General features: G+C 48.8%; 1 protein-coding gene across 6 annotated transcripts in view; it reads right to left on the bottom strand.

Moving 5' to 3' along the window:
- ABTB2 (ankyrin repeat and BTB domain containing 2) overlaps positions 1–17,500 on the bottom strand; it is a 324,845-nt gene that overhangs the window by 99,932 nt on the left and 207,413 nt on the right. The gene's annotated exons all lie outside the window — the stretch shown is intronic.

The following is a 17,500-nucleotide window of genomic DNA, read 5'->3' on the forward strand; positions in this document are numbered from 1 at the left end:
AGGAAAAATAGAAAAAAGGAAGAGTGAGAGAGAGGTGGCTGAAAGAGGGCGGAGGCTGAAAGAGGGCGGAGGCTGAAAGAGGGCGGTGGCGGAAAGAGGGCGGTGGCGGAAAGAGGGCGGTGGAGGAAAGAGGGCGGTGGCGGAAAGAGGGCGGTGGCGGAAAGAGGGCGGTGGCGGAAAGAGGGCGGTGGCGGAAAGAGGGCGGTGGCGGAAAGAGGGCGGTGGCGGAAAGAGGGCGGTGGCGGAAAGAGGGCGGTGGCGGAAAGAGGGCGGTGGCGGAAAGACGGCGGTGGCGGAAAGACGGCGGTGGCGGATAGACGGCGGTGGCGGATAGACGGCGGTGGCGGAAAGACGGCGGTGGCGGAAAGACGGCGGTGGCGGAAAGACGGCGGTGGCGTGGAAGACGACGGTGGCGGAAAGACGGCGGTGGCGGTGAAGACGGCGGTGGCGGTGAAGACGGCGGTGGCGGAGAAGACGGCGGTGGCGGAGAAGACGGCGGTGGCGGAGAAGACGGCGGTGGCGGAGAAGACGGCGGTGGCGGAGAAGACGGCGGTGGCGGAGTAGACGGCGGTGGCGGAAAGACGGCGGTGGCGGAAAGACGGCGGTGGCGGAAAGACGGCGGTGGCGGCAAGACGGCGGTGGCGGGAAGACGGCGGTGGCGTTAAGACGGCGGTGGCGGAAAGACGGCGGTGGCGGAAAGACGGCGGTGGCGGAAAGACGGCGGTGGCGGAAAGACGGCGGTGGCGGAAATACGGCGGTGGCGGAAAGACGGCGGTGGCGGAAAGACGGCGGTGGCGGAAAGACGGCGGTGGCGGAAAGACGGCGGTGGCGGAAAGACGGCGGTGGCGGAAAGAGGGCGGTGGCGGAAAGACGGAGGTTGCGGAAAGACTGAGGTGGCGGAAAGACGGTGGTGGCGGAAAGACGGCGGTGGCGGAAAGACGGCGTTGGCGGAAAGACGGCGGTGGCGGAAAGACGGCGGTGGCGGAAAGACGGCGGTGGCGGAAAGACGGCGGTGGCGGAAAGACGGCGGTGGCGGAAAGACAGCGGTGGCGGAAAGAGAGCGGTGGCGGAAAGAGAGCGGTGGCGGAAAGAGAGCTGTGGCGGAAAGAGAGCGGTGGCGAAAGAGAGCGGTGGCGGAAAGAGAGCGGTGGCGGAAAGAGAGCGGTGGCGGAAAGCGAGCGGTGGCGGAAAGAGAGCGGTGGCAGAAAGAGAGCGGTGGCGGAAAAGAGAGCGGTGGCGGAAAGAGAGCGGTGGCGGAAAGAGTGCGGTGGAGGAAAGAGAGCGGTGGCGGAAAGAGCGGTGGCGGAAAGAGAGCGGTGGCGGAAAGAGAGCGGTGGCGGAAAGAGAGCGGTGGCGGAAAGAGAGCGGTGGCGGAAAGAGAGCGGTGGCGGAAAGAGAGCGGTGGCGGAAAGAGAGCGGTGGCGGAAAGAGAGCGGTGGCGGAAAGAGAACGGAGGTGGAAAGAGAGCGGTGGCGGAAAGAGAGCAGTGGCGGAAAGAGAGCGGTGGCGGAAAGAGAGCGGTGGCGGAAAGACAGCGGTGGCGGAAAGACAGCGGTGGCGGAAAGAGAGCGGTATCGGAAAGAGAGCGGTGGCGGAAAGAGCGCGGTGGCGGAAAGAGAGCGGTGGCGGAAAGAGAGCGGTGGCGGAAAGAGGGCGGTGGCGCAAAGAGGGCGGTGGCGGAAAGAGGGCGGTGGCGGAAAGAGAGCGGTGGCGGAAAGAGAGCGGTGGCGGAAAGAGAGCGGTGGCGGAAAGAGAGCGGTGGCGGAAAGAGAGCGGTGGCGGAAAGAGAGCGGTGGCGGAAAGAGAGCGGTGGCGGAAAGAGAGCGGTGGCGCAAAGAGAGCGGTGGCGGAAAGAGAGCGGTGGCGGAAAGAGAGCGGTGACGGAACGAGAGCGGTGGCGGAAAGCGAGCGGTGGCGGAAAGAGAGCGGTGGCGGAAAGAGAGAGGTGGCGGAAAGAGAGCGGTGGCGGAAAGAGAGCGGTGGCGGAAAGAGAGCGGTGGCGGAAAGAGAGCGGTGGCGGAAAGAGAGCGGTGGCGGAAAGAGAGCGGTGGCGGAAAGAGAGCGGTGGCGGAAAGAGAGCGGTGGCGGAAAGAGAGCGGTGGCGGAAAGAGAGCGGTGGCGGAAAGAGAGCGTTGGCGGAAAGAGAGCGGTTGCGGAAAGAGAGCGGTGGCGGAAAGAGAGCGGTGGCGGAAAGAGAGCGGTGGCGGAAAGAGAGCGGTGGCGGAAAGAGAGCGGTGGCGGAAAGAGAGCGGTGGCGGAAAGACAGCGGTGGCGGAAAGACAGCGGTGGCGGAAAGAGAGCGGTGGCGAAAAGAGAGCGGTGGCGGAAAGAGAGCGGTGGCGGAAAGAGCGGTGGCGGAAAGAGAGCGGTTGCGGAAAGAGAGCGGTGGCGGAAAGCGAGCGGTGGCGGAAAGAGAGTGGTGGCGGAAAGAGAGCGGTGGCGGAAAGAGAGCGGTGGCGGAAAGAGAGCGGTGGCGGAAAGAGAGCGGTGGCGGAAAGAGAGCGGTGGCGGAAAGAGAGCGGTGGCGGAAAGAGCGGTGGCGGAAAGAGAGCGGTTGCGGAAAGAGAGCGGTGGCGGAAAGCGAGCGGTGGCGGAAAGAGAGCGGTGGCGGAAAGAGAGCGGTGGCGGAAAGAGAGCGGTGGCGGAAAGAGAGCGGTGGCGGAAAGAGAGCGGTGGCGGAAAGAGAGCGGTGGCGGAAAGACAGCGGTGGCGGAAAGACAGCGGTGGCGGAAAGACAGCGGTGGTGGAAAGAGAGCGGTGGCGGAAAGAGAGCGGTGGCGGAAAGAGAGCGGTGGCGGAAAGAGAGCGGTGGCGGAAAGAGAGCGGTGGCGGAAAGAGAGCGGTGGCGGAAAGAGAGCGGTGGCGGAAAGAGAGCGGTGGCGGAAAGAGAGCGGTTGCGGAAAGAGAGCGGTGGCGGAAAAAGAGCGGTGGCGGAAATAGAGCTGTGGCGGAAAGAGAGCGGTTGCGGAAAGAGAGCGGTGGCGGAAAGAGAGCGGTGGCGGAAAGAGAGCGGTGGTGGAGAGAGCGGTGGTGGAAAGAGAACGGTGGCAGAAAGAGAGCAATGGTTGAAAAAAAAGGTGTTGGAAAGAGAGAGACCGGTGGTGGAAAAAGAGGTGGCGGAAAGAGAGATAGACCAGATGGAGAGATAAGGGGAGAGTGAAAGGGGAGAGGTATGGGGGAGCGGCGAGGTGAGAGAGTAGAGGGGGTAGAAGGAGAGGTGGGGGAGAGATAAATACTCACCTGGAAGCAAGAGCGTTGGGTTAATTTGGGTCGTGCTAATGGCAGAGAAATAACTGTGGGTAAGGCTAGGGTATGACATGACAATGCATTGCACTTCCTGCTTGAAGGCCTGGAGGGAAGAATGAGATTGAACAATATCTCAGGTGGTGGTTCCACAAATGGGACGACAATAAAAAAAGAACAGAACAAAAGAAGCAAGATGTGCAGTCAGCCAGGATTTTTGGAGTTTAATTAGGAGAGGGGGTATTCGAAGAGTTTCTGCATCTTTGAGTTTCCTGGTAGGTTCTGATTGCAGCAAGAGAGAGTGAGAGTGTATGAAACAGTAGAAAGACAGAAAAGCCACTGAACTGTCTGCGATATGAGCACAACAGACCTTGCACATTACCCACATTGTGGGAGATTCCAATAATGTTGAAAGCTTTATGTTCCACAGACACAAATCTGATGCTGAGGTGCCAACTCATTGGGGAGAATCGTACTCCATTGAGCTATGGATAAAGGCCTTGAAGGCTCTGAGTACTATTTTTCCAGGAATGATGGAGTACATCCAGTCTTTGGCTGGCTTTTGAGGCCACCTTTGCTCTGTGTTTGGCCCAGGAGAGGTAACGGCTGAAGGAGAGGGTCAGGGGCTTCAAGAGACAGACCATCTTCCAGTGACTGCCATGGTAATTGACAGGTGGGTTTTGTTTGATGATACTTTGGGAGAGACTGAGTGAGTCAGTGAGGATTGTGAAGACTGAATCAATTCCAGTTATCAATTGAGCCTCTAGTCACTTCCAGATCAGCAGAGTTATGCTGATTCTCATCAGTTAAATAGTGTATTGTAACATATAATGTGGAGTTATCTGCATAATGGAAGAAAGGTTATCTATAGCATTGGAGAGGTCATTAAGTAGATGAGGAACAAGGCTGGGCTTAACATAGTGTCGTGCAGGCACTCCAGCCTCCGGCGTCGTGCGGGCACTCCAGCCTCCAGTGTCATGTCATGCGGACACTCCAGCCTCCAGTGTCATGTCATGTCATGCGGGCACTCCAGCCTCCAGTGTCATGTCATGCAGGCACTCCAGCCTCCAGTGTCATGTCATGCGGGCACTCCAGCCTCCAGTGTCATGTCATGTGGGCACTCCAGCCTCCAGTGTCATGTCATGCGGGCACTCCAGCCTCCAGGGTCATGTCATGCGGGCACTCCAGCCTCCAGTGTCATGTCATGCGGGCACTCCAGCCTCCAGTGTCATGTCATGCGGGCACTCCAGCCTCCAGTGTCATGTCATGCGGGCACTCCAGCCTCCAGTGTCATGTCATGCGGGCACTCCAGCCTCCAGTGTCATGTCATGCGGGCACTCCAGCCTCCAGTGTCATGTCATGCGGGCACTCCAGCCTCCAGTGTCATGTCATGCGGGCACTCCAGCCTCCAGGGTCATGTCATGCGGGCACTCCAGCCTCCAGTGTCATGCGGGCACTCCAGCCTCCAGTGTCATGCGGGCACTCCAGCCTCCAGTGTGATGCGGGCACTCCAGCCTCCAGTGTCATGCGGGCACTCCAGCCTCCAGTGTCATGCGGGCACTCCAGCCTCCAGTGTCATGCGGGAACTCCAGCCTCCAGTGTCATGCGGGCACTCCAGCCTCCAGTGTCATGCGGGCACTCCAGCCTCCAGTGTCATGCGGGCACTCCAGCCTCCAGTGTCATGCGGGCACTCCAGCCTCCAGTGTCATGCGGGCACTCCAGCCTCCAGTGTCATGCGGGCACTCCAGCCTCCAGTGTCATGCGGGCACTCCGGCCTCTAGTGTCATGCGGGCACTCCGGCCTCCAGTGTCATGCGGGCACTCCGGCCTCCAGTGTCATGCGGGCACTCCGGCCTCCAGTGTCATGCGGGCACTCCGGCCTCCAGTGTCATGCGGGCACTCCGGCCTCCAGTGTCATGCGGGCACTCCGGCCTCCAGTGTCATGCGGGCACTCCGGCCTCCAGTGTCATGCGGGCACTCCGGCCTCCAGTGTCATGCGGGCACTCCGGCCTCCAGTGTCATGCGGGCACTCCGGCCTCCAGTGTCATGCGGGCACTCCGGCCTCCAGTGTCATGCGGGCACTCCGGCCTCCAGTGTCATGCGGGCACTCTGGCCTCCAGTGTCATGCGGGCACTCCGGCCTCCAGTGTCATGCGGGCACTCCGGCCTCCAGTGTCATGCGGGCACTCCAGCCTCCAGTGTCATGCGGGCACTCCAGCCTCCAGTGTCATGCGGGCACTCCAGCCTCCAGTGTCATGCGGGCACTCCAGCCTCCAGTGTCATGCGGGCACTCCAGCCTCCAGTATCATGCGGGCACTCCAGCCTCCAGTGTCATGCGGGCTCTCCAGCCTCCAGTGTCACGCGGGCTCTCCAGCCTCCAGTGTCACGCGGGCACTCCAGCCTCCAGTGTCACGCGGGCTCTCCAGCCTCCAGTGTCATGTGGGCACTCCAGCCTTCAGTGTCATGCGGGCACTCCAGCCTCCAGTGTCATGCGGGCACTCCAGCCTCCATTGTCATGCGGGCACTCCAGCCTCCAGTGCTTTGCGGTGCCCTTTCCACTCTGCTGAATGAGATGTCAGTTTTGCCTTGTAGTTACGGCACCAGGTTGTGTTCTTTGTAAACTACATGTTTTGAGAAAGTTTAGCTTTCCCGATGAAAACGTCGAAGAAGTTGTTGATGTAAAACAAGGATATAGTGGTGGCTTAGTGATCAAGGACACTGGATTAGCATCTCAGAAGTGGAAAGTTCAAATCCAACAGAGGATTAAGAATTGGAATTATCAGCTTCAGACCGTTCAGATTGTTCAGAAACATTATCATGTCACAATTGTGATGAAGGTAAAAAGTTAGCTGGCTTGTTAACAACCTACAGAGTGGGGATATTTTTTTACTTCCCCTGTTGTGGTTGATAGAGGACGAGTCCATTAATTTTGGTTCCTTTTTTTGCTTTCTTTGCAGAATGTTATTCTTAGAAATTTTAGGAACAATTGTAAATTGGTCTATTTCACGTGCAGTCTTTTCCGAAATCACTGCTTCTTTATCTCAAAAGGCTAAAATGATTCCCACGTTGTTGTTGAGTTGTCCGGGGGAAGCTTGGCCTAAGTTTTTCAAGAACTGACTGGCCAGGCATGATGTTTGACTAAGGCTAGGGCAGGAATTTGGAATTTAGCGCAAGGGTACCAGCAATAGCTGGCCTACCCTTCGTAAAGGACACAGTGGGAACGTCAATGTCCACCAACTAATGCTGGCAGATGGTAAGCCTGCTTAACTTCCATTTTTGGGACGGTACACACATTGATAAATCACTCTGCCTGTAAAACACCAGCTGGGATCGGGATTCAATACCAGGCTAGACAGCTTAAAGGTGAGAGTGCGTACCTCTAGGCCATCCTGCCAGCCCTTTCTTCCACATCACCATTAATTTAAAGAGAGTCCAGATGTTTTCTTCTCTAAGGCTTTCAGGTCTGGCCATGACCATGTTCTTAGTACTACCCACCACTACTGCTACGACTTTGTTAACAGCCACAATTAATCGCACTTTATTGTGGGGTCACCTGGCCGGGTAAAGGATTGGGGTGAGTGTTGTTACGGGGCGGGAATGAGTCATATGTGCAATTCTTCAGAGTGTGGTCAGGGGTGATGCAATCCTATTAATGCATAAGATGTAATAATGCAATAATTTGGACTTTGGACTACTCAAAAATTTACAATTGGGTTGAGAGAACTGTTGGGATAACAATCATAGTTGTAGCTTACACTGCATACTACAACAAAGAAAAAAACCTCTCTTAAATCAATAATTAACAATGAAGAGGCAAGCAATTGCAACAGCAGCAAGCCGATGCATCATTCATTCATTTCCCATGCAGCCTGTGGTTGTACGTCGCATCAATGCTGGAAGCGTGACTGTGCCGATCATGTCGAGCCCCCTGCAGGTTAGAGTGGGAATTTGTAGATTTTTTTTCAAGGTGCCAGCATAGCTCACTTGGTTTTCGTGAAGGAAATCGTGGGATATTTTTACAGCCACCAACTAATGCTATCAGACGTGGCACTCATTAACATCCATCCAACGATATCACACACATTGATGAATCACCTTGCAGGTGAGACAGCAGGATGACAATTTACAGCTAGGCCATGATTCAAACCCAGGCTAGACGGCTCAGAGGTGAGTGTGCATACTTCTAGGACATTCTGCCAGCCAAGCCAGTAGGTAAACAATGGGAACAGTACCGCTACAACAGCACAACCCTCGTCACCAAAATGTTTTTATATATTTATTTATTTATTTTTACACACTTTACACACAAATGACACGTAAGAAAACGATCAGTTGTAACAAATTACCTACACCTGTGCAGTAAATAATGTTGCTACTGATTTTGTCGGCTCTTTGGTAATTATAATTAGGAAACAGCAGGATTTTAAAAGATGTTTCGCCACCAAAACGCATGTTTTCAGTCAATAAATGTGTGAAACTCATTGCCCCCCCACACACACACTCTATAAAATACATATATACAGCATTGTACTCTAATATATACATATATACAAAAGACTTGAAAAAGTAAGGGGAAAAATATTCACCCCAGACAGGATTCAAACCCACAACCCCTAGCTTGGGAGTCGGGTGCTTTATCCATTAGGCCATTGAGCCAGCCTAAATATTTTAACGGGTTATAAAGTGTGTATATATGTATATTTATATATAAAAGATACCAGCAGAAGTCGGGAAACGAATTTTCAGTCCTTATGTTAAAGTTGCATACAGAGAAACCGTCCTAAAAAAAGGAAGGGGTGCTTTGCATCTCCTCCCTTGATTTCCATACAATAAGCAATTTGAAGTGGTACAATAATCAGCAGGATGCTTAAATTCAGGTTTAAGAATAATTACGTTTTAAATACGAACAAAATGCATTTAGTTAGCCAGTTAAGAGGAAGCATCGTTCATTTTTTCAGGAAAGCACCAAATTTGGCACAGATGTAGTATGGACCTATACAATTGTTTTCCTGGGGGCGCCCAAAAATTCAGAACCCCTGGTGGCCGCCATATTGAATTTCAACATGACCGCCCTCTGTGACCTATTTCCCTCAATAACTTCTATACTATGAGCGATAACACCACAGTTACAGTGTCTTACCCCATGTTTTCATGGTCTCTGAATCCAATGGGATCAATTGCATGAAGATTGGCATCCATAATCTTTAATTTCAAGATGGCCGCCATGGTGTTTCCATTTTCCTTGAATCTCTCATAGTATTTTAGGTAAAATTTCAATTCCAAGTGATACACATTGTTTTATTGGTCTCTGATAACAATGGAATGGTATTAATTAATCAAAGTTACATGTGGTAAGACACTGGAACTCCCCTCAGGAAAACAATTGTATAGGTCCATACTACATCTAGCACCAAATGTAATGTTTCGATACTATAGTATGCCATGTAAGACGTGTCTGCCACAGCGTTTGATTGCCATTATTTAATTAGTTTATCTAATCACAATATAATCAATAATAATAATACTTTATCTGTGTAATACATGTCCATTATGTCACTTTTATTTTATGTATGAAATTTTTTTTTTTTCAAGTCCTATTTCTTTCTTTCAGATTGAGAAAATGTCCAAGAAGTTCACCCTGGTTCAACCTCGCCCTAGTGGGAGCCATGATGATCCACCAGACATCCCATCAACTGACTGGAGTCTATGTGTCCTTTGTCAAGAGACGACATTAGAATCGCTTCAACAGCCAAAGAGGGGCACACGCTTGGATGCTGATGTGAGCTACAAGTTGTTGGATGGTCAGCTGAAGTTAGCACAGGAAAAGGGCTACGATCCATTCAAGATCGACCTCGATCGCATTGATGACGGCAATGGCATTGAAATGACATTGATATCGAACACTGCATCATGGCATAAGTCCTGCAGAAGTAAACTTTCTGTCTCCAAAATTGATAGGTATGCCTCTGCCAAGAAGCGGACATTAGATGGATCAGAAGCACAGCAGGGAGGTAGTCCAGTGAAAACACGTCGTCTCATCAATCTGTCGCACATTAATGAGCAATCAGAACCAACTTGTTTATTTTGTGATGGACTGGGTGAAGATGCTGGACTCCATAGGGCTTCTACATTTGGTTTAGACGAAAATGTCCGACGCTATGCTGTAATGCTGAAAGACACTCACTTGCTAAGAAAACTTGCTGGAGGAGATATGGTGGCTATTGAGGCTAGGTATCATAAGCAGTGTCTAAGTGCACTTTACAAACGTGCCTCTAAAGTGTTCTTAGGTCATCAATCTAACAAAGCAGACAGGGAAGAGGATCAAAGGTGTCGTAGCATTGCCTTTGCTGAATTATTGTCTTACATTGAAGAGGCACGGAAGTGTGAGCAGGGTCTTGCCACTGTCTTTAGGTTAGCAGATTTAGTGAACATCTACAAAGACCGACTGATAGACCTTGGTGTTGGAGAGGATGTGAATGTGAATTCCACACGTTTGAAAGACAGCTTACTGTCATATTGTCCATCCCTGTCAGCCAGTAAAAAGGGTAATGATGTGATGCTAGCTTTTGACACTGATGTTGTGGATGCTCTGAAGAGAGCTTGCGAAAGCGACTTCGATGCTGCAGCTATTAACTTGGCCAGAGCAGCACAGATAGTGAGAGGACAGATCTTTCAAGGGAATTATTGTGTTGATGGGACTTTCGCAGATGCCAGCATTCCAAGTTCTCTCTTAGCTCTGGTGACCATGATTTTAGAAGGTCCTAGCATTGTGCATCAGACAGGGAAAGAGGAGTCAGTTGCAAAAGCAGGTAGGACTATTGCACAGTTGTTTGCATTTAATAGTGTGAAATCAGCAGCAAAGGAAAGGGAAACCGTTCGCCACAACAGAGACCGAGAAAATCCGGTACCAATCTACATAGCATTAAAAGTACATTCTGAAACGCGCAGTTGGCAGCTCATAGATCGCTTCTATAGTCTAGGACTGTGTGTGTCGTACGACCGCATCCTGGGATTGTCAGCGAGTGCTGCAAATGCTGCTATTCAACAGTTTGAAGCCGATGGTGTTGTTTGTCCTCCCAAGCTACGCTCTGGCGTTTTCACGACAGCACAAGCAGATAATATCAACCACAATCCCAGCTCGGTGACTGCAAAGGATTCCTTCCATGGAACTGCGATATCGCTCTGCCAGCACCCAACAGAGGATGATCCTGGAGAAGACCGTGGAAGATTGATAATATCGAAAGAGGGACCCAAACAAATTCAACCACTCCCTGCAACCTACACAAGTGTGTTGCCTGCTGATGGCTTTCCAAAACACCTCTTCGCGCCGAAACTGCAAGGGCCTGTAAAGGCAATGTCTGATGCATGGGTGCAAGACAGAAAGTTGGAGACAAACTGGTTGGAGGAACTGAAAAGATGGTATGATTCAGGGAAATCAGATCGTGATGAGTTCATATCTTGGGCTGCATATCATGCTGGCCACCTACATCAGATGGTGAAGCCGAAGGCGACCACAGCCTTGATGCCAATGTTTAGAGAAAAATCAACATCTGTTGCCATGATCACTCACGTCATAAAAGTTGTAAAGGCTGCCACACAACTCCTGAATCCAGAGCAAGTACCAGTCATCACGATGGATCAACCCCTCTATGCACTTGGCAAGCCGATACAGTGGAGTCATCCTGAACTTTATGGTGAAGACAAATTGGTTATGATGTTGGGGCCACTGCACACGGAGATGGCTGCCCTCAAGACAATTGGTGATTTAATGGACGGCAGTGGATGGACGAATGCCATAACCAAGGCTAACATCGCCACAGCGGGTACAGCTGATTCTCTAATCCATGCATCCAACTTGTGCAAAGCCAAGCACGCACACCGAGTCACAGCAGCCGCACTACACATTTTGCAGAAGAAAGCATATGGAACGTATCTGGAGGTCACAGATCAACCAAGAAGCTTTGACGACTGGTGCTCAGGACAAAGAGATAGCCATCCACAGTTTTTGTACTGGTCTACTGTCTTAGACTTCCAGCTGTCCATCTTCCAGTTTGTCAGATCCATTCATTGCTCAAACTTCAAGCTCTATGTTGAGTCCACAGCACAACTAGTATCCTGTTTTTTTCCCCATGGATCACACTAACTATGCCAGATGGTTGCCTGTTCATGTGCGAGATATGGTGGCGCTCCGAGAAACTAGTCCACATGTCTACCAGAACTTCTGCCAGGGCTCATTCACTGCCAACAAGACTGGACGGAAATTCTCATAAATAGGCCTCGATCAGGCTCACGAACAATTGAATGTACTCGTGAAAGGAGACGGTGGAGCGGTCGGCCTGACTGAAAACCCTGCTGCACTGAGGAGGTGGATGACAGCGGGCCCTGAGGTAGCTCGAATGATCGAAGAGTTTGAAAGTTGTACTTGAAGCCGAAGGAGCAAAGGGACCTACACCATGAACAAACTGGTAGTATACAACAAGCATTTGCCAAAGATGTGCGCTCCCTTGTTTCAACCATTGAGGAGATGGGCAACCCGTTCGAAGATGACAGCAATGATCTTCTATCACTTGAATCGAAGGAAATAATGCCATCCAGCGTTAGAGAGACTGTCATGCACGATAAAAAGATTGGTAAAACACAGTACTAAACATTCATAGAAGAGCGTCTGGAGAAGCAGGAGAAAGCTATAGATGAGGTAATCTCTCGGAATAAGCTTCCACTTTTCAATAGTCCAAAGCAAGTTGGTAAATCAAAGGTGAAGGGAATGATAGCAGAACTCAAGAATGACTGCCATCTGTTTTCACGATTGTACATTGTGAGTCAGCGGCGAGAAGGAGACTTGGACAACTTCTTCTGCCATGAGAACCAGGCGTTTCCTCCAGCGATCACCAACAATGGCAAAATGCAGCAGGGCACTAAATCGGACCTCTTACAATCGTTGGAGAAAGTTTCCCCTGCTGTCCATGTGGGTCCACAGGTGGAGGCAAAGGTCTTTGATGGGGCGGCAGTTGTCCACCTTCTGCCAGGGGACTCAGCAAAAAACTTCTATGAATATGTCCGGAACATTTTCATCCCATACTTTGAAGGTCAACTGCGAGACACCAGCCATGTAGACATTGTATGGGACACCTATCACCCAGACAGCCTAAAATCTGCCACACATCAAGAGAGGGGGTCCGGATCACGCCATCGCATTCTACCTGCAACGAAGACACCAGGGAACTGGAAAGGTTTCTTGCGGAATGATGAAAACAAGGAGGAGTTGTTCAGATTCTTATCGCATATGGTGGTGGATGGTTTGAAAGGAAAGGAGATCTATGCAAGTATTTGTGACAGCATGCTAACATCGCAACCAGATGCCGACATCAAGAACCTGAGCCCATGTACACAAGAAGAAGCGGATACAAGAGTCCTTTTACATGTCCTGGATGTCGTGAAAAGGGGGAGAAAACGGGTATTGATTCGAACTGTAGATTCTGATATTGTGGTCTTGGCAATAGCACACTACTTTACCTACCAGTCACACAGTGTGGAGGAACTCTGGATTGCCATTGGCACTGGTAAAAGCTACCGCTACCTTGCCATCCATAAAATTGCCACCGGCCTTGGCCGCAGGAAGTCCGAGTCTTTGCCATTATTTCATGCCTTCACTGGCTGCGACACAGTGTCATTTTTTGCCCAAATTGGGAAAAAGACAGCCTGGAAGGCTTGGGAGGCATACCCCAGCATCACGCAGACCTTTCATGCTCTCGCTTACAGCCCATCTGTGGACGCTATTACTATGGAACTACAGAGCATAGAAAGATATGTTGCCATCCTCTATGACCGGACTACCGAGATAAAGACAGTGAATGACATGCGCCGACACTTGTTCACGAAGAAGGCAAGAACAATTGATCACATTCCCCCAACAGCAAACGCCTTCGAACAACACCTAAAACGTGCATGTTTTCAGGCTGGACATGTATGGGGTCAGGCACTTGTGCCCTACCGAGAACTTCCATCACCAGCTGATTGGGGCTGGATGAAAACAGGGACTTCTTGGGCACCAATTTGGACCACAATACCACTGATACAGGAGGCATGTTCAGAGCTTACAATCTGCCATTGTAAGTCGGCCTGTAAAGGCAACTGTAAATGCTCCAGGGCAAATCTGCCCTGCATATCACTGTGTGACTGCGATGGACAGTGCTTGTAGTACTACGCGTCTATGCGAGAGCCTCCACCTTTCAAGTGCCCACAATATTTTAAGTTAAAACTGCAACTGTGTGTAACTTTGATTAATTAATACCATGCCATTGTTATCAGAGACCAATAAAACAATGTGTATCAATTGGAATTGTAATTTTACCTAAAATACTATGAGAGATTCAAGGAAAATGGAAACACCATGGCGGCCATCTTGAAATTAAAGATGATGGATGCCAATCTTTATGCAATTGATCCCATTGGATTCAGAGACCATGAAAACATGGGGTAAGACACTGGAACTGTGGTGTTATCGCTCATAGTATCGAAGTTATTGAGGGAAATAGGTCACAGAGGGCGGTCATGTTGAAATTCAATATGGCGGCCACCAGGGGTTCTGAATTTTTGGGCGCCCCTCAGGAAAACAATTGTATAGGTCCATACTACATCTGTGCCAAATTTGGTGCTTTCCTGAAAAAATGAACGATACGCCCTATTTTTTCGGTCTTAACTGCCTAAGTAATTTGCTCATTGTACAAGATGTTAATTTGTTCATTATTAAAGACAATATACTTGGAAAGTATATTGACTTGGAAAAGTCAATTTGGAAGACTTGGAAAAAGTAAGGGGTAAAACATATTCAACCCAGACAGGATTTGAACCCACAATTCCCAGCTTGGGAGTCTGATGCTTTAACCATTAGGCCACTGGGCCAGCACATTAGATTTGTGTAATAATCTTTTGAAGAGTTATAAAGTGTGTGTGTGTATGTGTGTGTGTATGTATGTATGTATGTATGTATGTATGTATGTATGTATGTATGTATGTATGTATGTATGTATGTGTATATATATATATATATATATATATATATATATATATATATATATATATATATATATATATATATATATATATATACACACATACATATATATATATATATATATATATATATATATATATATATATATATATATATATATATATATATATATATATATATATATATACTGTATATAATTATTATTTTTAAAATATATTTAATTTTAAAGCAAAAACTATAGCACTTCAGTAGAATTTGCTTTGAAAGCAATTAACTAGACCTATTGGCTGATGTATATTCCAAGTTTCAGCTAGTTTCAATGTATAGTCCTTGAGATATGAGCGCCAACACGTTTTGGGCGGACGGACGGACGGACAGACGCCAACGGGATTGACGGTTTTCTAAATAGAATTCAAGAATGCATAAACAGACGTTGTTGAAATTTGGAACATATTATCTCAATGTACAAAGCATTTACTTTTGAAATTTGCAGCCGATTTCATCCAGTAGAAGCCGAGAAACGTATGTTCAGTCCCCATGTTAAAGCTGTGTACATAGAAACGATCCCTTATATAAAGGGAAGGGAGCGTTGTGCCTCCCTTTGATATACGAAATTTGCAAATATGAAAGGCAGTATGGTTTGTGTTGTGGGAAAAATAAAGGGTGAAACAATAGAATACATATATTAGCATGCTTCACAAAGTTACAGGAGAAAGCAGAAATTTCACTCTGCGATTTGTCGTGAGAAAAGCAAGGGGATTTAGGCAAGGAAAGACTTCTGCACATACATGTGGCATAATAATGAAATGTATGTTTTTAATTTTGAATTTGACAACATGAAAGGGAAGAATGATGCAGGCCTCAGATGATCTTGGACAAATCCCGACGAGAATTCGGAGATGCTCTGAGCTAAGGCCCCCACGAAAATTACACATTTATTTTCATTCTTTATATTTCCCTTTGTCTGTGTGCAAGTCTGGGTGGAGGGTCCCTCAATTTAGGATTTTAGTTTTATCATGCGTTTCTATGTTAGTGGCATTTTCTTTAATAAACCTGTTCATTTTTGTACATTTAAAATCCGTGTTGTTTGAGTTACTTTATCTAGGTGTGAAGACATCGGGTGCAAGCCGTTCAGGTAAGCGTTCCGGCTTCCCACCCCACACCCCCCCCCCCTGCCCCCTGCCACCCCACTCATCAATGCCCTCCGCTATATTTTTGACTGAACACCCCGGAGTATCAAGCTCGTTTTGGCCATCCGTGTTACCCTGCGGTGTTCACCAAGGGTAGTCACGCGACAGTATTTAACCCACATTCCTTTTATGCAACTTGAGGGGAGGGGGACAAGTCCCCTAAACCCCCTCTCTACCCCTTTAGAGAAATTCTGGTTGTCCCCCTGCCTGCCTCCAGAGAGATACAAGAGCAAGTGAGAAGAGGATGTTGTTGATTGATAGCAATAAAAAGGAACGTGTGAGTGAGTGTGTGAGAAGGAGAGTGAAACAGGAAAACACACACACTGAGACACACAGGCACTCAGGCAGACACAGACACACAGACACACAGGCAGACGCAGACGCAGACGCAGATGCACATGCACACACACACACACTTGTCTGCTTGAGAGCCACTGGAGCGGTCTTGTCAAGCATATACGAGTGTGCCTACACAAGGCGTCAGGTAGCATTGTATCCCGAGCCCATGTGTTACTTCCACCGCTGGCCTCAAGCCTGAAGGTGAGGATGTGTCATTTGTCTGTGTGTGCTGGTATGCACATGTTCGCAGAGAGAGGCTGTAATCTTGGAAACTCCAATTTTCCTGAACCATTACATGCAAGTCCTCTGCATAGTTCATGAATCCAATTAACATCTGGACCCCAAACTGTGCCAAGACAGTTTGCAGAGACCCTATTGCTGTTCATTATCTTCTTATGTCCATTGAACGTGTCAATCCTCCAACTTCAGAAATATTCACGACCATCACCACCAGCTACACAATCTCTCTGCCAGCTACAACCAAGTTCTGTCTCTCCCTGTGCAACTGTTCAGACTTCAGTACTGTTTCTCTTCTATGAATACCGTACTTACCAAGAACCCGATGAGCCTGCTGCCAGTCCTGTAAAATTAAGTGCTGTAGTTAGACAATGTACAGCAGAAGATTAAGATTAGCTTAGTTACCCTCGCCAGAGAATAGGGTATTGCATTTGAGTCCGTTTGTTTGTCTGTCTGTCTGTCTTGTTTGTCCGCACAAAAAAAATATGATTTTTTTCTGTAACGGTTGGTCAGATTTACAGGAACTATTCACCATCGGTGCACCTCCTCCTGTACAATTTTAATGATAATTATGACGTCATAGGTCACGTGGTATGGGCGGCATCTTGGAAAAACCAAAACACTTTGCACCTCTATATCTCATAACGTGCGGAATATAAAAAATTGAGACATGGCTCATTGTAAAGAACTCTCCATGCGGAATAACATATGTTAATGATGATGTCATAGGTGTCTCCATTATGAAGGTGTAATTCGGCAAGTACAAAACTTCATCCGATCAAGATGAAATTTGTTGAGCATCATCCAGCAGATCGTCTATCTAGGGATAAATTGGTGGAGAAAAAAAAACAAACGATGACGTCATTGTCACGTGGTTCGGCCGCCATATTTGTTTTAACGCAAGCCTTAACCACTAAAAACACATAATGGTGAGTGTCTGCAATCGCTGATTGCTCTTCCTTATTTGTTTTGCAATTATGTTGTCCACAATAAAGTGATTGTTGTGTTTGTGATAGAGGCATTATTTTTGGTTCTGGTCATTGTGGAATCATTTGTCTTCTGTGCTGCATTGGTCTCTGAGATGCTTGATTGCTCAAGTTAATAATTATCTGTTCAGTCAGTCATTCTCCCCAACTGGTGGGCTTGGCTTAACTGATCCTCCCAAGTTGGTGTGGCTTAGCCTTCCAACACTAAAAGGTCCACTGTGATGCCTTGGTCATATGACAATCTTACTATAATTCACCAAATGTCCGTCCGTCTGTCTGTCTGTCTGTCTGTCTGTCTGTCCGTTCGAAGGTACTGCAAAAACGGCTGAACCGATCGCAACGATATTTTGGGTGGGTCTAGGATCTCCTGAAGAAAAATAGGGTATATTGTTTTTCTAATTTCAGCTTTGGCCTCCAGCATTTTCAGGTTTGGACTGCCGCATAACGTTATTTTCCCGGGTGCCGCACAAAAGGCTGCACCAATCGGACTCGG

Source organism: Myxine glutinosa, chromosome 3 (assembly GCF_964187855.1).
Source record: "Myxine glutinosa chromosome 3, kmMyxGlut1.1, whole genome shotgun sequence".
In the NCBI taxonomy this organism is placed as follows: domain Eukaryota; kingdom Metazoa; phylum Chordata; class Myxini; order Myxiniformes; family Myxinidae; genus Myxine; species Myxine glutinosa.